General features: G+C 37.8%; 1 protein-coding gene and 1 long non-coding RNA gene across 8 annotated transcripts in view; one reads left to right on the plus strand and one right to left on the minus strand.

Annotated features, from left to right (window-relative positions):
- The window catches only part of ntm (neurotrimin), a 274,033-nt gene that overhangs the window by 45,357 nt on the left and 205,559 nt on the right, over window positions 1-23,117 (minus strand). The window lies entirely within an intron of this gene.
- On the plus strand, window positions 9,207-15,668 carry LOC306991123. Its single transcript, XR_013796038.1, has 3 exons — window positions 9,207-9,345; window positions 9,484-9,706; window positions 14,985-15,668. It is a non-coding gene; the product is annotated as an uncharacterized lncRNA (long non-coding RNA).

Raw genomic sequence — 23,117 nt, forward strand, 5'->3', positions numbered from 1 at the left:
TCACACAAAGCTATTATATGACAGAAGACTTCTAAAGGCTGTTTACACTATAGACGCAACAAAGCGACCACTACAAATCTATTTGTTTCTCATGTCAGAAAGAGCATAAATGTTTGGAGTACAACAGAAATAGAATGGGCATCAGTGTACTGTCGGGAATTTGTCACATCTTGCCACGCCGCATCTAAGTGTAGACAGCATTACTGATTATAATGTGTTTGCTTTTATCACTCACATCTGGTGTAGACACTGTGTTAAAACAAAGTCATTTTAATTTTGGGGTGAACTATCCCTTTAAGTACATGTGCACTGTAGGGACTGCACATTGTTAGTTCAGCTATCATTTTAAAATATTATTTACAGCATCACCATAAAATGCGGTGCATTATAATAACAGCCTCTTGGTAAGACACTGAGGGGGAATCCAATCCAATCAGTCTTAACCTTGAGCAGTCAGAACCTTCTGGAAACCTGTAGTGCAGCATCTCCGGCCACTAGAGCATGTCTGAGCTGCATGTTCATAGCGCCACACTGAATCAGCACAATGCAACAAATACATAAATTAATAAATAACTCCGCCTTATATTCCCTTATCAGAGAAGAGCAGACAGCAAACCATTTTAATCCAAATAAAGTGTCTACCCTTTCACTGCAATGAAAAGCATCCAAGGGCGGGGGAAATTAAGCATGCGGAATAAACTAGCACGGCCCTCGTCCGTTTTTTTTGCCTTGACACCGAAATGCATGCGCTCTGGGATTATGTACGCTTTTTTTATGCATCACCATGGGATGTTCGACTATTCTCATCCTAGTACAGATTACAAAGCGTTAATTTTTAATGCAAAGTCATCATGTTATTGCTAGATGTTAGTTTAGAATTACTTTGGGTATTCATTCTCAGTGCACGTTGCAATGGAGACACAGATCCAACTCTATTTCAGCTAGCAGTGCATCAAGCATACCCCACTGTACTTGTGGAGGGCAAAAATATATCGAGTATCAGACCAAGTGCGGTTTTGAAAATAAATCTTTCTGCAGCCCCTTCTGGCTACCTAGTGACATGAACAAGAGAGGGCATTCATTATTAATTTACTTTGGAGAAAGGGATTGATTTGGCATTGAAGTATATAGAGGGAAAAAAAGCTATAATATATAACACTGGATTACCTCCAAATAACATTACTGTCAGGGAGTTAGAGTTCAGTCAAGATAGAACATTGCTGCTACCTGGACGGTAAGGATGTATTGATTTTCGTCCGAAACACACACACCGTTAGGGCAGCGTAGCATGTGAGGCAGGGGGTTGAATACACTGTCAACACAGACAGATGGAACAACTTGGTTGTTTTCATGTTTTCTCAAGTACAATGCTGGATGTACAAATTTTACTCCCAAGGGTCTTGAGGGTCTGCACGCTCGCTCTCTCACTTTAATTTCAGATTTTAAGAGCCGACGCATTCCTCTTTCTCTCCCAAAAGTGGATACTGAGAGTGATTGAGTTATTTTCATTCATTTTCAAAGTCTTTAAGTGCACAAAGTGCTAATCAATTATTTCATTAAGAGATTTTAAATGCACTGAAATTAACAACTTCACAGCGCTGAAACATAATGGCGAAGAAACTCTTCAAAGTTTAAAGGAACAAGAGGTTCTAGTACTTTGCTATGTTGAACTCATAGCTGAAATAGAGCTTTGGATCACAGACGTGCGCCATAATGCATTCGTTTGCTCCCTTAAACCATACATCTCGACATCACATGGTGTGGGTTTCCGTTACTATGGAAATCTCTCAGCCTCTTGGCTACATGGTTCGTGAGGTGAACAAACTTCACAGAACACTTTCCCATAATATGCTTTCATCAAAACCTATATTTAATCCACTGACTAAAATAATAATTTTAATTAAAAGTTAAACACAACACAAGTTACATTTCAGTACACTTCAAAGCATAAAGGGATCATTTGAAGAAAACATATTTTTCGTTCCAAATTTCATCTTTTGAAATCAAACAGATCGATGCACTGTAAAAACACTAGGCCTACAATTATAGGTTTGCATAGACCTCTGAAGAATCCTAATGTTAGTAGAGTGTTTAGTTTGATCTTTTGTACAGTTCATATGGCACATTCAGCACTGTTTATTTTGTGAAATATAACTCAAATGTGTAAAAACTGCTATTAAAGTATAGGGCAGAGGTAATTATATTTGACCTCGCAACCTGTAACAAATCGTTGTCATTCATTTCACAAAGAAGTTTACATAAATGTCTTAAAGTCCCCTGCAGTCATTCATTTAAGTGCTTAAAGTCCTTCTGTAGTGAATAATTTTATCCTTTAAAACTCATCTTTGATCATCTAAATGACATATTTAAACGCTTTTTTTCCCTATGAAAATAATTTCTTCATGCCTTAAAAATAGCTTGAATGTAACTCTACATCCTTGCTTCATTTAGTATAAGCAGAATTAATATCCAAATTAGTCTCCGTCTTCACTCAATCGCGCCAGCTCAAACTACCTGATCCACTTGGTCAACTGTAGTACAACGCTACACAATGGGCATACTGGTTTAATTCAGCCTTTTATGTTTGAACCAGAAACTGATTCAGAAGAAGAGGAAGAGCGATTTATACAGGTTTGTCTACAATTCGATGTATCAGAATGGTAACACGTTTTATTTATCGCTCAATACAACGCCGGACACATAGCCTAACTGTAATTGATATGATTGGCCTTTGGCTTGACTACATTATCAAACAGCTAATAATGTGTTGCTAATGTTACACACACCATGTTCCCATTCGCCATCTCAGAGTCAGACAGCTGCCTTCTAAAAATCAGCATCCATCAGTGGAGAAAAGCATATAGTTCATCATAACATCATAATATATATATAATTCACTCGCTATTTTGCTAAATCTACCTGATTTTTTTTATATCAACAGAACAATATACCGGGATAACCTGGCTTCTCTTGAGACTCCCCTGCTTTGCAGCATAGTTAATGATATGCTAAAAACCGCTCAGCACATTGACAGGATTGGTTACAAAATCTTTGTGACATAGAGAACAAGGGCAATTTCAAACAGAAAGAGAGAGATTGAATATTTTTTATAAATTCCATATATAGAAATTAAATATCCTCTCTAATATTTACAGATTTAGTATGTATAATGTATTTGTATTTGTAATGTATTTAGTATGTATCTTTAACATTATAAGTATCTGGAATGAAGTAGCAGTTGGATTATGAGCCAGAATCCTGTTCCAGTTAAAATAAGATTAATCTGTGTAAAGTATTCATCTGGGTACGAGTCCCAGTTTTAAAATCCAGTCTGTCTCAGAAGGCACGGTGAGATGAACACTATCTGTGTACTTCTGCTCTCACTGGGATTTGAAACAGGTATGGAACAACTGTTAAGGGAACTGGAATCCTTTTCCATCTCTCTGGGCTGGGTATATAAAAAAAAAATTGACATTGTTAGGACTCACTGCTGTTTCTTTTTGCTGTGACCATTTGCTGTGCAAACACACAATTTCTATCTTGTTGTCTGTGCTTTTGTCCTTCTCTGTCTCTCATTCTCACTCCCAATGTGATGAAAGAAATATGAGAGGCTACACTATTTGATGTGATTTTCTGCATCACTCCATAAGATTGTGCACTCATGATACTCAGATTTCAGTGATGGTAGTCCGGCTGAACCAAGATGAGCAGAGCAAATTACCTCTCTTCTGGTCTGTCTAACACAAGGCCAAACCACCCGAGGCATCCTACCAGCACTGCTGTAACTCACGTCCACCTAGACATCCGTAAATAGTTGCAGATGAGGTTGAATTAGAAACACACAGGTCTAAATACATGGTAAACAAATTGGTTGGCGCTCACTGTTATAGCTCACATAGTATAGTATTGCACAGTACATAGTAGAATTGCATAGTATTAATTTATTATATATTCAAACAATAAAGTATATCTCACACACACACACAAACATATATCAAAAGGCAAAGAGCAAAAGTGAAGGACACAGACAGACATTTTGTACAAAATTGTGTACATTTTAAAGTTAAATTCATCAATCTGTTGCACTTTGACTTTGAAATTAAGAGCTCCAACCCAAGTTCAGTGTGCAAAATGAACAAAGAAAAAGTCTGTGCTTTGACTTGTATCTGAACTTTAATAAAGGGGACTCAAACCTCTTTTTAGCTGTGGTATATAGTGTATCGGTCGACATTACATGTATTATTCCTATGATAGTAAGAACCTTATATTGTAAAACAAATGCGCTGAAAAATAAATGAAACTTTCATCATTAGTTTTGTCCTAATTTCTATCCATGCAAGAGATAAACCCGTGAGCTTTTATTTTGACGGAATCTGCAGTCGAGCTTTTATTTTGGCGGAAAACAAGTATACAAATGCTTTTCATTACAAATCTAGTGAAATGCTGTAATCGTCAACTGTGCAAAATGTGAAAATAATGTGTAATTGCGTTCCCAAATGCACACTAAACATGCACTGCACTGATAGAGTTCACTGCATTCATTCACTGTAAACTGAGATATGGAGCTGATCGCGTGAGCGAAGTGTGCACTTCTCATTGCTCACCGCATACAGACAGTCTTTTGAGAAGGACACAAAGCCTTATCGTGCTTTCGATTTTAGTTAGTTTGACAGCAAAATGAGCAAAACACAACATTAAAGAGCTTTTATGTTATTATGAGAAGTTTAAATATATTTCCAGGCCGCTACAGTCTAGTTAATGAATGGGAAGCACTGAAATCTATTTGTGGCAGTCAATGTTGATATTGTGGCGGGCCGCCAAAAATAAATTGATGAATGGGAAACACTGAAGGGTATAGTATTGCTGGCCTGGACATATATATAACTAGATGTTTCTTTGATTAACACTAATTGAGGATTAAACTGCAACACTCTTTTCCTCAATTAACACTAATTGAGGAAATGAGTGTTCCCGTTTAATCAACTTTGAGCAACAGACATAAACATAAAAACAATACCCTGTGGCACAAGAACAAAATGACTCCGGTCCTCCCTGAACCTCAACAAGCTACAACACCTGTTCATCCCACACAAACGAGCAATTGTGCTCTAATTGCATCTTCAAAAAGCATGACTGTCACCTTGTTACAGTCCAAGGCACGAACCAAAATTAGAAACAAGCGAAACTACAACCGCGCAATTAATGAACAATTAAATAATCGTTTGGATTTGCTTTGGTAACAACAATGTGTGACCAGTCCGCTGTGTGTTCACACTGATCTGAAGTTGGCGAACCTCTGTGGCAAGTGGCGCAGGGGGATTACAGCTTAGCACAAAATCACCTTGTCTTTTGGAGTGATGTCACGCAAATGAAGGTGCCCTTTGCAAATAATACCCATTAGAGTTTCAAAGTCATTGAGTCTCGACTGGAAAGGGTGACGGAGCGCTGGATTCACGCTCTTTCCCTCTCGGTACCAGCCTCGCTCTAGTGAACCAGGCTAGTCATTAGGGAATATATGACAATTAACATTCCGCTCATTTCATGCCTAAAAAAAAAAAAAATTCAGGTGACATACTGTACCTCTTACTTTTGTTGTCAATATGTGTGTAAGTGTTTTTACACTGAACAGCCATATAATAAACTCTTATACCAGAAGTGGTAAAAGCACATAAGTGAGCATAATATATTATTTCTTGTTACAACAGATGAACAATCAAGAAGCACTTCACATTTTACACAATATTGCAGTTACTTAGGGTGTTCACACTTGCTCTGTTAGTGTGGTTCATTTGAATAAGTGTGAAAGCTGCCATCCGAACCCTGCTGAAAAGCAGAGACAGCTGAAAAGATGGGTCTCGGTCCACTTCCAAACTAACTCTGGTGTGGTTCGACTGAAATATGAACGCAAAACAGAGCAAAGACATGTAAACGAACCAAAAACGGAACATGATGTCACAAGATGCAACCCTTAAAAGGCATCAAAACCACATCTCCTCACAGCAGATCTTTGTTTGTGTGTGACGGAAGAATCCCTGCAGCTGTTTTGACTCCTTTACACATTTGATAAGTTCTCAGCTGGTAAAAATAGCATCATATGTAGGCTACGCACATACAACGAGCGCTTTTAGCCCAGCATTGTTTTGGATGTTCGGTAAGTTCTCAAAATATACGTAATAATAGCCAACCAATTAAGTTGTGAACATATCCCTATGCCCTTAGGTTCAGCATATTTAGGTTCAGTGTTAAAATGCCAATGTGAACGCTAAGAGGACCAGGACAATTGTTTGGGGGGCCGGGCTCTGGACCAAAACGAAACAGTGAAGTGTGAACACACCCTTAAATGTATTTTATCAACAAAAATATTTTTAAACAAAGTTAAATCAGAACTGTAGCATGCCTCGGAGCAACACACTGCACATTCCTGAATGAATCAGTGTTTTTGAATGAATCAGTTGAGTGAATGATTTTATGGATCACTTAAACAGAGTTTGTTTTGTTATAAAGTATCAGTTTTTTGAACAAATCAATTGAATGAATGATTCAATGACTGACTACCTCAAAGGTTCAAACATTAACTTGTTGTCACCACCTATTGGTATATCAATGAAACCTGCAGAAAGGGACACTTAAAAATCCCAAACACTAATAAATACACAGACTGAAAGAATGTACATTGTGACTGTTAGTGTGTTTTCCAAGAAAAAAAATGCACCACTCACGTTTTCTTTAGAAAATCTTTTTAGTCCCACCTCAAATGAAGCCTGCTCTACTGTAATGTAGAGCACTCAAACCTAAAACGGTGTAATTCTCCACAGTTCTGCCACTGGTCAGGAACAACAGCCCATAGGGTAAACTGCAGGTCAGGCCTAACAGCCACGTAAAGCCTATAAATAACGGACACTGCTTCCTCTTCATCGATCTTCATTTACCATCGCTTCTTCCTGCACATTTCCAGAGTGACACAGTTTAATTGGCTGCACGGGGAGGTCTATGCCCAAGCCATTGGTAGGACGATTATCTGAGTCACCCTGAGAAAGGCTAGCTAACTCGACTAAAAGGGTGTAAGGGCATAAAATGAAAGCACCCTGAACAGCTAGTTGGCTTTTTTCCTTTACAACATAGAAAGAATGGAGCAGAAACCATATATCCTGCAAAGCTGAAAGGTGTCAGTCATCAGTTAACTCAAGCCTAATTTTATCGTTTAATAGGTAGATTAATTAATAGATAATTAATATCATTAATAGATATTGCAAACCACATAAAGATAGAAAATATTATTCTTTTCACTCTTAAAATCCCTTATGGGAGTGGTTCAGTAATGGTGCACAAGAGTTCCATATACAGATAAACACTCCAGCCACTTCCATTAAAACTCTCCCATTTCCTTTGACCTAAACATGACCTCGTGGATTATTTGTCTTGTACACTGTTCATGATATACCAATTCATTCTCAAGGTTAATTGTACTGAGAAAAGTGTACATACTCTTCACAAATCATAACATTCATCTCATTTTTGTAAATGACAATTAGCGCTGGGGTTGAGTCTAGGTCAAGGCTGACAGAGCAAAGGTGACCCATCTCAATACCCATTCACATAGCCCTTCACAGAGAAGAAAAACAAACATACAAACACAGCCATTGATTCCTGTGGAAAGATGGAGGAGGAGTGAGGGGGAGAGTTCTGTATGAACTTTATGTAATGCTGGAACATTACATAACCACCTACACTAGTTACTCCTTATTAGCTATGGAATGGATTCATCCATGAAGCTCATTTCAGAAACCCCACACATTTTACTAATTTCCATTTGACACTACACTATAAGTCTTATGTGAACACACTGATTGCTATATAACCATTTGATGCAGGAACTCAAGAGAGAGAAAAACAACAACAAAGAGAAACAGCTTCACAAACAGTCTTTCCATACACATAGTATAATTATTTATGCGTTACAAATATTCAAATTATCACAGAAAAACTTGGATAAAAGTTTATAGTTTGGATAAAAACACTGATGTCTACGGAAGCAAAAAAAAAAAAAAAAAAAATTTGAAAAGACCTTGGTGCTTGAATTATTGATTATATATATTACATCTTTACGCCACCAGTAAAAAAAAAAAATCAATCATTCAAGAGTTTTGTTCAAAAGCACTGATTCATAATGAAACGTGAAAGATTCATTCATTCGTCCATTAATTTTTATGTTGTTTTGTTTAGTTGTTTGTTCAGTGAGAGAATCGTGATCGGTTTCTCAATTTATCCAGAATCGCACAGCAAATATATGAGCAATTATAGTATATTAAAATTATATAAGATATATAAATTAAAATGTATGTCGAGTATGCCACTCTAAGAAATTCAAAATCAGAAATTCCAATTAAGATTTCATCATTAAAGTTTTATTAGATTTTTTTTTGCAAACATGAAAGCCAAATTAAAAATGTATTTACACAATTAATACAATTAATTTGCTTCTTCATTGTCATGCACAATAAATACATACAAATAATATTCATACAGGCCATCATGACACTGCCCAAGTTTAAAGATGCTCTGATGCATACACTCCATATTTTATGTTTATTTTCTGCCATTCTGCATTACCACAAGAAAAATACAGATGTTCTAGAATCATAAGCGAAACCAATTGTCGTGAAAATCATTGGGTTCAAAATAGTTTATTTTATTTAAAAGAGAACCAATTCAGATTGAGAACATTTTCCGTTTCCCAACCCTACTAGTCAGGGATTAGTTTTAAATTAGACAGAGTGGAAATCTTCCTGTTCCGCTTGCTCTTCATAATAGTGACAGCTGTCTAACAGCAGAGACATGACAGTAACATTCCTCCCATTTAGAAAATTCATTCCAATTAGCTGTAATATGTTTTTTACAACTTTAAAATGGTAATGCAACTAAATGCCTGAGTGCTTAATATGTGCACAAAGCATTTGGCCATTTGGAAGGGGATTTTAGCTCACATCAAAGGACGTAAATGTATTATGCAGCACGTTTAATGCAACACAGTAGAGGATAAAGAGTTCGAAAATGAGGTGCATGACTTCACAAATGTGCCTGGTCTGTCTTTGCCATCTCTGTAGGCAATGACTCCAGAGAGTGCAAAGATAAATGTCAGAAGGGAGATATTTTAAGAGACAATATTTTTAAACTCCACACTTGCAGTAGCATCGACACCTGCCATCACTCCGAAACGGGTCCCAGTGGCTTCCACACGTATTTATGTCTAATAACCTTAATTATCGTCAGCTGGGGTTTCTTGGTGATTTACCGCTACACAACGACCAAACTTTAAAATAATATGAGTCTGGGATCACCTTTAAGGCAAGTCAAGGCAGAGAAAAAAGAGATATGCTGAGCTGGGAGAGAAGGAAGTGCTTGCCGACATCCACTTTTGGCGACAAGTGGAGGCGGGTCGGGTCATCTTTGCCGTTAACGGTGTCCTCTTTTTTCCTTCTCAAGGAATGTTCTGTGGCGCTGCGGAATCACTAAAAAGGACAGCTCTTTGCGAGGGTGGAAACATGTTCTTGAATGATACGGACGGTCTGGACGTGGTCTGCGAGCTGTTTCCCCAGCTTTAATAAATCATTCCTTCCATCTCTCCCTCTTCCTGTCAGAGTGATTGTCAGCTACCTCTGCGATGAAGAAGATTTGTGCAGAGCTCTCCCCCTCGACAGATGTGCAGGTAGAACTACACAGTGGCCAGATGTTTTAATCAGAAAGAAAGTGCTCAGAAAAAAGCCCTTGGAATGCAAATCCAAACCAACCAAATCACACTGGGATGATGAGCAGTCTTTAAGAATGTTTATTTAAACAGGTTGTGACTTATACACTGCTAGTGGAAGATCACTAGGGCTTGATTTACATATTTTAATGATTTGTGCTTCTTATGTGTAAATTCCCTTTTTATCCCTTTGTAATTATCATTACACTGTATACAACTAAACAGGGGACATACACAATAGAAAAGAAATAGATTATAGATAAGAAATAGATTGCTATACGGCTCTACTATGAATGAAAAAGAAGGGAATATATTCTGAACTGGTTCCATTTTTTCAATTATGCCCCTTTTTATTAGATTTAATATAAGTGTCAGGTGTATCAGAATGTTTCTGTGAAGTTTCAGCTCAAAATGCCCCACAGATAATTTATTATACCATATAGTAAATGCCTATTTTTGAGTGGAATAAAAAACATGTTTGCACGCATGTATCTTTAAATGCAAATGAGCTACTGCTTCCCACTCCGCTTTCCAGAACACGGCGGAGCCAGAACCGCTTCTGTATGGGATATTCAGCAAAAAACTAAAAAATTAGACAGTGTGTTCCGTGAGTATTCAACTAAGTTCAATTTCACATCTTATTGCGCTTGTCAAATACACACAATGTTATGTCAAATCCAAACAAAGTTCACATAAACAAAGTCGGCTATGTCTGTGAATGTAAACAGCAAGTAAAGAAATTGCAGAGAAATTGTCCTTGCCAGACAAAGGCAGGTACCTTTATTTCAAGAAAAAGTCTGCAATTTATGATGGTCGGTGTATAATTTCTGCTTTATCGTAGTTCACTAACTGCTTTGCAATATACTTACATATACAACACACAATAAAAGTTTGATCATTTGAAGAGTGTTTTAGAAAGAAACGTTTTGCTACTAAAGACAAGCTAATGTAATGCTGTCATTCAAAACTGCAGACAAAACAGCACTTTAGCACAATTACATTCTCTGCTCTCATGCCGGCTCAGACAGTTATGATATACGACCCGCTCGTCATATGCTCCCTCGCCTGTCTGAAATAAGTGATGGTTATATGCAACCCCGCACAGGGAAATTCATTTAAAGGTCATATATACACAGGAGAGCGAAATCAAACGTGCCACATTCATTATGCAATCATCTGAGTATAAAGAGTGATCCGTGTGATTCATGTGCCCCTCTATTCAAGCTAATGTCGAGAGCACGACCTCCTGTAATACAGCCTTGTTCTGAGGGATGTCCTAACCGAGGTCAAGACAAAAGGTCAGCGCAGAACAATAACAAAGAACAATGACAACATGCACATTCATACACATGGGCATGAAAGTCACAGTATTTAGAAAACGTTCACCTCAGAAGGTCAAAGTCAAAACATGAGCCTTTTTTTTTCATAAGATGAACTTGAAACTTAATTTGTGTGATTGGTAACACTTTACAATAAAGTTTTATTTGTTAACATTAGTTAAATATATTATTTAACAATGGAAAATACTTCTAAAAGCATTTATTACTCTTAGTTAGGCTAATATTTTCAACTACTACATTACCAAAAAATCTGTATTATTTGATCTGAGCTAACATTAACTTACATTATAAACGTGCCATATATATATATATATATATATATATATATATATATATATATATATATATATATATATAACATCATATAACATCATAAATATATAAAATGGATATTAGATCAAATGTGTACATAATATTTTACAAAATTGCACCTGATGAACTTATTTTTTCTGTTAATTCAAGAAAATTCAGTTTGATGATTGTTTTCTTAATTAGTAACAGCTGCCGAAAGCTGTTTAGCTGTCAACACATTAGCAATAAAGAAACGATTGAAAAAAAAATATGTAATGAGATTATTTACTTGTTCCTCCATGTAGAAAGGTTCAAAATAATGTTACTTTTTGAGTGTCACAATTTTGAGTAACATTACATTTGGGCAATATTATATCAACAGATTTGTTTAACAACAATGAATTAAACACCAAATCAATTGATTAAATGATTTTAAATGTTGCATACATGTGGTGACAGACAAAACTACCATTTTAACATAAGGATACAGACATTTTATGTGCTTAAAACTAGTTACTCTTCATCCTAATATTTAGTCTAACATCTAATTCTCACAACAACAACAAAAAACAGAAGATTTGTGCCTCTAATATCATGAACACCAAAGTGTAGCTTGTGTAAAGTCCCGTTAATAAAAAAACATACACCCACACAAACAAACCGTTACCAACCACAATTACACCACCTCTTTTTACCCTAAAAAAAATGGCACTACTTTACTTCTTTCGGGGCAACTTCATTGGTTCAGCAACCTATTCATTATTTGCTTCACCCCTCCATCTTTTAATCAGGCAAAAATGATGGAAAAGTTGGTGCGGGCAGATGAAAGAGGCATTAAAGGGGAACCAGTGGGCTATGGCGTAATTGCTTGTGCAGAGTTTAAGCAGGATTATAAGGGTGGTGGGGGGTGTAGGCAATGGATATAAAAAATTGCAGCCTCATTCACAAAAGTAATTGCTGTTCCTGTTAAAATATGAAAAGCGGAACTCCTATTTTACCACTGCTTTAAACTTCTGACTGCACTTTCAGGCATAACTTTTTAAGCACAATCCAAACACAGAGAAAGATTACTTCCTAATAGATAGGGGTCTGGGACAGAACGAGGGTGCGGCACTGGATCCATCATAATTAGTATTTAATGGAAAATGAATCTCGTAGAAGATAAACATCAGCTCCAATATTTCCTGTCTCATTTTACCATAAGCCTCTTAAATTCATGCAGGTCACTAGATAACACTGCTGGTTAATGGTAATATTCAAACCCAGGCAAAGAAATCTTTGATATTCGGTATAATGAAGCAGATAAATTATGTGGACCTTGCGATGGTTGTTTGTCAAGTTTTGACTTGACATAAAACATGTTCTGTTTGTAATCAATGTCACAAATCACCATTTAAGGTAAAGTGCATATTTATGCCTTGTTATCATCAACAAGCAGAATAGAATTGTTCAGTTTGTAGTCAGTTTGTAGACAAGAAAATTATAAATTTCGGCTTAGTCCAAATTTTCTAAAGATATATGATTGATCAATTTATATGATGAACAGATTGAACTTAGGCTTTTATTCACATATAAACATACATTCAACCATCAGTTGTGGTAAATGGAAGCTCAAGAATGTTCGCATGATGTGCGAGAACCAATGGGGTTCATTCTCGTGTTACTTCAGCAAGAACCAATGAATTTTGTTCTTGTGCGTCAACTAGGTTCAGTTGAGCTTCTGTTTATGTTTGCTGATTAATTTTATATGTGAACAAAAGCCTAAATTAAGTCAGTTCATCATATAACCTGATCATGTCTCTTCAGAAAAATGTTGGAGTAAACCGCTCGTTTCATATGGATTAGTTTCATGATCTCTTTATGAACTTTTTGAAGCGTCGAAGTGGTTGTTGCGTTGCTGTCAACGGAGGGACAGAAAGCTCTCAGATTTCATCTAAAAGGTCTTCATTTGTGTTCTGAAGAGGAATGAAAGTCTTGCGGGTTTGGAATGACTTTAGTGTTTGGAGTGTTTACAGTATGTGTTTGACATATCAGACAAGTTTAAATCTTAAAGGTAGGGAAGGTCATTTTCGGAGAGGCTGATAATAGCGAGCTAGCTTTGAAAGCATGAGATCCCTTTCGCTGTTGAGGAATATGGGTGAGTCGACTGCGTGTATTTATAGGTTTTACTCATGCTGATTGAGTGGACCTGTTGATCACTGATTGATGACAGCTGGTTGCAATGACTTGATTGCTTGATCATTAGAACGTGTTCTTCCCGAACCTTGTTAATAAAACAATAAAACATAATTTAAACTATCAGGATATGAAGAGACTTTCAACCAACATAACAAAAAAACCTTCCCTGCCCCGCTCACACCAAGAATAATAACTACAAAGTAGGGCTGTCCGTTAAACGCGTTATTAACGGCGTTAACGCAAACCCATTTTAAGGGCGTAAATTTTTTTATTGCGAGATAACGCCTAGCAAACTTTGTAGTTTTTTTCATATGCTTTTGCAACAACTAGTAAAGTTTTGAAACTACAAAACCACACCGGATCTAGCTAGACCAGAAACAAAACAACAGGCATGCCGCACACACTTGTTTGGGGTTGCGAACCGGCCAAAGAGTGGACGAGAAGCACAGCGCCGAGCCGCGTCCTTCTCGTCCGGAGTGCGAACCCCTTTAACATTACGTTATCACATTACGAGTTGTTGAAAGTTGAGAGCGAGATGCCGAAATGGATGCCAATAAGATTATGAATAGAAAGTTTACTTTTAAAAAGTTGCCAAATGGTTCAGTTGACAAGACCAAAGGGATCTGTGTGTTTTGTCATTGTGAACTGAGCTATCATCGCAGCACGTCCAGTCTGAAATACCACTTGATGGCCAAGCACACACACAGCTGATGCGTTTCTACGCCCACTCGTCAATATCATTAACGTTACCTCGTCAGTATATCCCCTCATCTTCTATTGGTCAGACAAAGTACTGCTGTTGTCAGGCAGCCTGTTTACAGTTTTTTTTTTTTTTAAGAAATAATCAACCTTGTTTTACTACTAGTTGTCTTTGCAGATTAAACTGGGATAAAAGTAAGTATTTAACATCGAAAAAATTACACTCTTCAAGTCACAATTAAAGCCCTTGAGAGTAAAGCACGGTAAGAAAATAGATTTGTTTTAGATCTCTTGTCACATGCATGGTTTATTCATTAAATCCTTTAATTTGACAGTCTTCCTTTTTTCCCACTCAAAACCAAACACACAAAAACAGTACGTGTTAACGGAAAGGAGGAGGGTGTCTCTATCAAAGTATTGTTAGTTGCTTCAATTTGCCATATGGTCCAATTAAAGTGAATAAAACAGTAGTGAGATCATGATTGTGTGTATCTGCCTGTTCCAGCCCTGTCACCTTCTGTTCAGTCTAAAACTGTGGAGGAGGCCCGATGGTAACAGCACAACCCCTAAACAGTACCTTGAATGATGCTCATTGTTACTTTCAACTGCCTACTCCTTTTCTTTCATACATTCTCACTTCTATGCTTCTCTTTCCCCCCCCACATCCTCCATCTGGCTCTCCCGTTCCTTTCCTCCACCTTCACCCCCTCTTTCTCCATACCCTTGTGAAGAACTAAGCCATCACCAGTTACAGCAAGCACACCATAACCGGCTTAAATTATTCACAGTGGATCGATGAAGTGGGATTCGCAAGTCATACTTTGACCCCTGGCCTCTTCTGATGAACATTGATTTTGACTAGGGCAAGGCAAAGCCACGCCGGTGGTAAACAGACACTTTCAAAAACGTGAAGATGACAGATATGGAAGGAAGTCGATGTTTACAATTCAAATGCCAGGAGTCCATGGGGCAACTTCAGATAGCGGCGCGAAGCGAATGGGAGCTAGGAAGTGCCGATACTCCCACGTACAGCATCTGTTATGCGAGGTTATCAGAGAATGAGGCTACACAAGTATATCCACCGTGGTTCACTACACCTTAAATAACAGGAGAACAGGAAGTGGTTATTTCAATCACAGTGCATTTGTGTCCGGCTTCTTTTTGTGATCCTGCCAGTGACTGTTGAAGTGCAAACGCTCGAATCAAAGGACGCCAGCCATGTGTACCTGTAAAACACCACGCTGCCAGCAAGATCCGAGTCTGAACATTGTCTTGCATATTCCAGGAGTTTTCAAGCTTAAGAACAGGATGGGAAAAATTAGATTTAGAGGGCTTTAATAAGACACTTAATATTCAGTATCAATTTGACTGCACTGACACTATCAGATGAGAATAAAACCTGAACTGAATTGAGCTATGTGACGACATTACTGTCTTTTGTAGAGTTGATTTGAATTTTTCAACATTGACACAGCTAATGAACTGACTTGAATCAAAATTGAGCTGACTTGAGCTGAATAGGAACACTATTGCCTTATAGCTGAACTGAAGTTGTTTCATAATTGATGAACTTTACACAGTAATTGAACTGAACCAACACTGAACTGACTTGAGCTGAATGATGACACTATTGTCTTTTTTACGGCTGCTTACTGTTTATTACTGTGAAGGTGCTTTGAAAGAATATGCATTGGATAAAGCACTGTATAAATAAAGGTTAGGTTGTGTCAATAGGTCTTGTATATACTGTCGATCTTCGGATGTGGAATCAAGTCGATGAGAATGCAGTCAATATTGCTTTTCTTAAGATGCATAATGTTGATCTGGTACACAATGTTCCAAACACAAATATGTGAGCTATCAATTACAAAATTCAATATGTTTTCTGACCCTTAAGATGAGGGGCAGTAGCATGATGGTGTCTGAACGCATGTTAAAGCCCCGAGGGCTCCCATAAGCTCTCTGGGGAGCTGAATGATAGAATCCTCCTACAACTGAGCTCTGGATAGGCTGGAACCGAGGGGTGAATGTGAAGCCTGCAGGGTTATGAGGAGCATACGTCTGTACTGTAAGCCATTGGCAGAATCTCACAGTCGTCTACTCCTCCAATTGAGACTTCTTTTTCATATGCAGGTTATTATATTTAGCTCTTCTGTGAGGGTATATTTATATATTCTTAATTTTTTTATAGAGGCACAAAAAAAAAACACTAGATACTATTCAAAATTCAAATGAGCTTTCAAAATGAGCTTCCTGTGGATAATAATCATAGGATGTATCAGTGAAGTTTTACATAAGAGGATACAGTTAGACAACAAAGGAAGGGATGCCCTCTGTTGGTAGTTTAACAAAAGTTTATATTAATACATTTTTGGGAAAAAATTATAAATTAACCAACAAAAATTAGGGTAGTGGACAGTGGGGCAAATGTGTCAGTAGGTAAGCTGTGTCGCCCCCTATACCAAACTGTGCCTTTTATATACAGCTGTCATATGATTGAGCTGCACTTTTACTTTTGAAAGTGCTTATCTACATTTGCTTTCTCAAAACAAATTCATCCAGATTGATTATAATACAGCATACCCCCCCCCCCCTCTCTCTCTCTCTCTCTCTCTCTCTCTCTCTCTCTCTCTCTCTCTCTCTCTCTCTCTCTCTCTCTCTCTCTCTCTCTCTCTCTCTCTCTCTCTCTCTCTCTCTCTCTCTATATATATATATATATATATATATATATATATATATATATATATATATATATATATATATATCATTTTATTTATTTTTTAACTAGCTACTACATTAATGTCTACATTGATAGTGATAGCAAGCAGTGAATCCAAATGCCTGAAATACAATTTTATTGATCTGGTTGAATCTGAAGTCGGGTCAGATTTCTTCCCAGAATCCCGAAAAGAGAACACCCTAGAACACCCACAAATGATCAAAGATTTCCCCAAAATTTTCTCTATTGATGAATATTAATATTTTAAAGGTTTTATAGACTGATACACTCTAATTTAGTCTGTAAAAATGTGGCCCAATGTACTGGTAATAAGAATGAATACTCTGTACCGTGTTTTTATTTTTTATTTTTTTACAGACGTTTTATCCATATTTTATTTTATTTACACATTGCACTGTGTTGGTGTTTTAGGGTTGAAAGTATGTCAGTAAAAACACCTTATAATGTCTAGGCAGAAAATTACAGTTTCAGTCGAGAGTGACTCTTGAAGGACCAGCACCAATTAGAGTCAGAAAACCTCAAGGTTGTGAGCGAGTAATGGCGTGAGCTGCTATTTACAATGAGCTAGACAGACCTTTCAGGTTAGGAGATGAGATGGACTTCAAATTAACTCACAAAACTACTGCCAGTCTGTGGAAGATACATTCTCCAAAGCAGTAAAAGATTAAGTCGTGCTGGTCCCTCAAAAGTAAAAAACAAAACAAAAAAAACATTAACCCTAATCTGTATTATTTTATATTATATTATATTATATTACACTTTAGCTTGTGTTTTATTAAGAGGAGGTTGTGTTTCAGCCTTTATTATCTCAGCAAAGTCTCTGAGAACCTGACACCTTGGTACAGTACATCTGGAGACTTTGTTCTGGAAAATGGTGGCACTGGAGACTAAAGTATTCCTGGTGGTTTCACACTTAACTCTTTGCCTTAATTCTTAGTATTGTGCAGTTAATATGTCTTTTCTCCTCAACCTGTTGACCCTACCGACTTCACTGTCCATTAACAAATCGTTAATTTGACCATGTTGCATCCTTCTTTTGGGCATTTCATAATTTTGGACTCAGTTAGTCAGTCAAATCCTTTTTGGCCCAATTTAGCTGTAGAAATGATTAACTACTTAATACATGTTAAATTCAATCTTGTTATACCTTTGTAATTAATTGTGAGATTAATTTGCAATTTGGAGTTTTTGTTTTTTTACTTTAATCCACACCTTCCCTCATCAACTACATATAGCCTAATCTATTAATTGTAGTTAAGAGTGATGTGATTTGGAACTAGTAAAATGTGCTTAGAAAAAATATTATGATCAGAATATTGACTTGCGTAATAATTACGCATACTGTAAATAATTTACAATAGTAATAATAATTAAAAGTTTTCAATTCGATTTTTGATTTACATACTATTTTGATTGAAATACTTCCTTTTTGCTTATTACATTTAAAGAAAAAAAACTATTCTGAGCAAACAAGAAAAGAAAAGAAAAGAAAAAGATCAACACACTCTGATTTAAGAAGTACTTTAAAACAAGAAGCAAGTTTTCAGACATCCAAACAATGACCACTGAGACGAAACTGTATCACTTTACATCACGCATCGCTGCTTAGATTTACAGAAAACAAGCAGTCGACCAGAAACACAACATCTCTGAAAAGAAGTGCATGGAGAAAAAAAAAAGCCATGGAAACCACACAGATCTAAAGGATGGAGATTAACACAACAAATCACTGAACACATCTGACAAGTAAAAAAAAAAAAAAAGTCATAATAATCTGAAACATAAGTATGTTTTTAGGTCATATAAGGATTACGATTACATTTCAACTGTTCACATACTGTATACGATGGGCATAAATAAGATGCACTGCTGACCACTGTCCTCAGCTCACTCCACCAAAAAAGAGGTCAACTCTAACATCAGCATCTTTTGAGTTTGTTTGTTTAAACAGATCGGAATGATGAATAAATCTGGATGATTAATTTGCATAACTGAGTGATTCTCTAATAGATTTTTCTTTTATTGCACTGGTAGAGTTCCACAAATACAGACGCTGGCGTGAGACTCTGATCTTTATCATTTGCATAACATTCCATCAGGGAAATCTAGGACGAGAGGCTTTCTTTTTTTCAGTGCAAGCGTGATTATTCAAACACCCGAAGAGAGTTAGAGGAAGAACATTGATCAAGCCGCCTGCGTCAACTCCCAAAACATCTGTGCAAAAATGTGTTAAGTGAGAGAAAGTGCTTAAAGGATCAGATCCCATGCGTCAACAGGACTATATGTCATGCTAAGAAATGCATTGTCTTTTCTGCCTCACAGGGGTTCAAGTATGTTTTAACTCAGTAGCTAATGACTGTCATCATGGTGTAAGAGCCTAAAACAAGAAAAAAATATGTTTTTGGGGGGTCTTTTTGCTGTTTGTTTTTTTAAACATAGTAGAGAGGAAACAGGAAATAGTCATTAGGAATTAAACCAATATGACGGAATGGCTGCCTCCCCCTTATTATCAGCACCACCCCATCCCTTAAATCGCTGCCCTTCGCCAAGTCCCCGACAGGAGTGGGTGTGAGAGAGAGGAGGGGCGCGGTAACAACCAGGACTGGTGGCCCGTGAAGAGGCACAACTGAATGGAATGAAGTCTTGTCAAATGCCGAGTGCGCTTCTCCTCATGAGACCGGTCTCTTCCCCTGTGCATGCACGCTGGTGTCCTCACAGGTCCAAGAGGAGAGCGGGGAGGGATTCCCGAGCCACCAAGCCGTGAGCACGCATCACCGGTGTCAAGCTGAGAATGGTCGGGCCGCCTTGCCCCTCAATATGCTTTGCCTTTATGTGTATTTCTATGTTAATAAACGCCTCTCCGAGGCCTGAGGCCACACCCACAGTGTTTGTCGATGATCCTCCCACCACAGGATAAACTGATCCCATTTTTTCAAAAGTAATCCGATTCGGATACCCCAAAAAACTGGCAACGCACTGACTTTAGACTAGGTTTTTCCTGGTCAGTGGCGGAATTGCACCAGGGATCATTTGCGCCGGAATACGGCGCCTCTTTTCGCTGAACCGCTGGGTGCAAGATAGGGCACTAGCTGTCTTTTTTCCCTGCAGTTTTAAGGAGAAAATACTCAGCAATGGTGTTGATCATAAATTTGCACATGATTGGTCTTAAAGCACATTAAAAACACCACATAGACATATAAACAACATTAAAAGCTTGATTTTCACCACAGGGGGACTTTAACGGTAACAACTGTGAGGATCGGATTTGGATTGGTCCTGTCTGACCAATACCGATCTGGCAAAAGAATCGCAGTATCGAAGCAGATACTGAATATCGGATCGGTGCATCCCTAGTACTATAGCTGTATCCCAATTCAGAGGTTGCATCATTCGAAATCTGCATTCAAAGGCCGAATGAGTCACAGTGGCACGACAAAAGCTGTCCCAATTTTAAGGTCTTCTTCGAATGCGGCCAACAAATATGTTATTTTGCTCCAAGGGCCATGAAGGATAGAACGTGTAGATCCTTTGCAGCCCAGCCTTTCCCAAGATTCATTGCGTGCTGGTGACGACAATATCTAATGAATATCTAACGGCACAAATGTAAAACTAAAGAAACTTTAAAGCAGTTTGAATGTTGACATATCTTATTAAGTTTTTATATAGTTTATAATCTTTACACAAATGGACCAAGGTGAACATATTTAGACAAGTTGTGAACCCTGTATTGTTTTCAGACAGTTGAATATAACTTTCAAAAAAAGTCCAGTACAAACGTTACTGCCGCTTGTCAACGTCAGCTGTGACAGTTGCTAGGCGACACGAGCTAGAACGTCCCGTTTAACAATGCTCGTTTCAACCTTTGCATACTCCGAAAATGTGGCCTTTGAAGTCCCTGTTCTTCGAAGGATTCAGCCTCTGAATTGGGATGCAGCTTATGCCTCAGTGTGTGTGGAGAATTTCTACTAACCGCTGGGTCATGGATCAAACAAGAGGATTTGTTTTTAATTTAAACTTGAATTAGAAGTAATCATTAGGCTATTTAATTTTTACTTATTTATTTTTAAAAGCCTTGCAGGTCAAATGAGAAAGAAAAATACATATCTAGAGACCAAAATATAATCACATGATGGTGAGTTTCGCACAAGTATCACATGAGTATAACATGTTTCTTTCACTGCATAATGTCTTTGGGTTTACAACCTCATTTGTTCCTGAATACGGATTTCTTGGAATGTGAAAAGCAAGCGGAGAATGTTCAAGAATGCCATAGAAATGCTGCAATCATGAAAGAAAGAACGTTTTGTGAATTGTCCCTGAAGCATCATCAGCGTGTTGAATGCCGTGTTGATTCATCGCTCATTCTCACAATGCAGTGCCACACTTTAAAGCTGCCACAATCCTCTGACAAATCACAGCTGTTTAACTACAAAAGACTCACTTGCTGTTCCTATACGGGAAACATAAAAAATAAAAAAACATGTATGTTTGGCACCTTAAGATCTCTCCAGCCTGGAGTGGCATCAAGCCCTGATGTGCGATTTACAGGTTTCAAATAGCAACAAACAAACATGTAAACAAAACGTAAGCGAGCTGCATGTAAATGTGGAAACCGAGATGTGTCAGCTGCTGTTTCCTGTGGCTATTTCACACAGGATCATGTCTGAGGGCGCTAAATGTACCCTTTCATTTTCACTCTGCATTTCAACCTCTGCTAATAAGCTTGAAATTAAAAAAGACAGACGCCATTGGCCTGTTTATATGATAAGGTCCTGCTGACCATACAAAGCAAAGACGAGATAAGAGTCCACAGCAGGCGTTTCACATCACAGACGAGCCGCTGTTAAGGGCGTGAACTGCTTTTTCATGGATTTGTTTAGAGAAAATATGATATTAATGAATGACGGTCATGACTGTTAGAAGCGTTGCAGAGAGACTAAGAAAAACATTTATGAAATGAATGTTTATTAATATTCAAAGTAGGTATGTGACGGTGAGGATTTTTAATTTTTTTTTGCATGGCTATAGCAAATTGCTCAACTGTGTCTACTTTGTAAGCCCTCTCACAAAAATAAGTGGATTTAAATTGAGGTATAGTGTGAGCGAAGAGCATTATGATTGTAAAGCAAAGCTTTAGATTAAAGATCCTACTGATGTGTGATCCAGCGATATCAGAGAAGCATCAGCCTATGAACACGCTTTTGTTGGGCATCATGCGACAGCGTGGGAGAGCTTTTCAGACAGCAACATCAGATGCAAGAGCACATGTATCACAAATTCATACAGAGGGAAACAAACAATCAACACCAGCGGGAGCCCCTTTTATTTTGCCTTAGATGATTTCTTTCCTGGCACGTACGCATATGCCGACATACACGCTGAGATTATACTGTGTCATGTAGGGTAAATTTAGAACATCTTATGTGTTTCCAGCTCTGAAGTGAGTGCTGAGATGGTACATAACATGGTTTGATCTTAGACCCACACATAAAGCTCCAGTTGAACTGGCACTAAGTGCCTCCAGTCACGGACAAAAGCAAACCTCCCTGCCACTGATACTGATGAAGAGAGAGAACCGCTGGAGCCGGCAGAAAAGCAAAATGAAATGTACAGCCATTTATTCCCTGTGGTTAAGTGACTGTAATAGGAGCCAATGCCATTTAAGTGTTTCTTATTTGTCTTATAATGACAAGCCGAACAGCTGATGAACCAATCCACAAACTGGCCAACGTTACAGCACAGAAGGCTACAGCGAGGATTTCCCCCATTAACCAGCGTACAATTAACAGTGACAGAAAGGGCACCAGGGACTTGGCTAAATCCTGGGCCTGCCATTGTGATGCTCTGTTTAAACTGATGCCCTCAGCACTTCCAATTAAACACGTGAAAAAAAAACAGATGTACAAACAAAAACGCTTATTTGTTAATCGGCTGTGGAACTGTTTGAACGCAACGTAATGCTGGCGGAAAGCTGGCAGGCAAGCCACAAGGGTGACGCAACGGTGTTGTGTGGATTTACGGTAACAGGTATACCACTGTTAAGAGTCATTTGAGCACTAAACGCATTATTATGCTAATGCTGTATAATATATAAAATATTGTGCACATAAAATACAATAAATGC

This window comes from Phoxinus phoxinus (assembly GCF_949152265.1).
Source record: "Phoxinus phoxinus genome assembly, chromosome: 23".
Classification (NCBI taxonomy): Eukaryota; Metazoa; Chordata; class Actinopteri; order Cypriniformes; family Leuciscidae; genus Phoxinus; species Phoxinus phoxinus.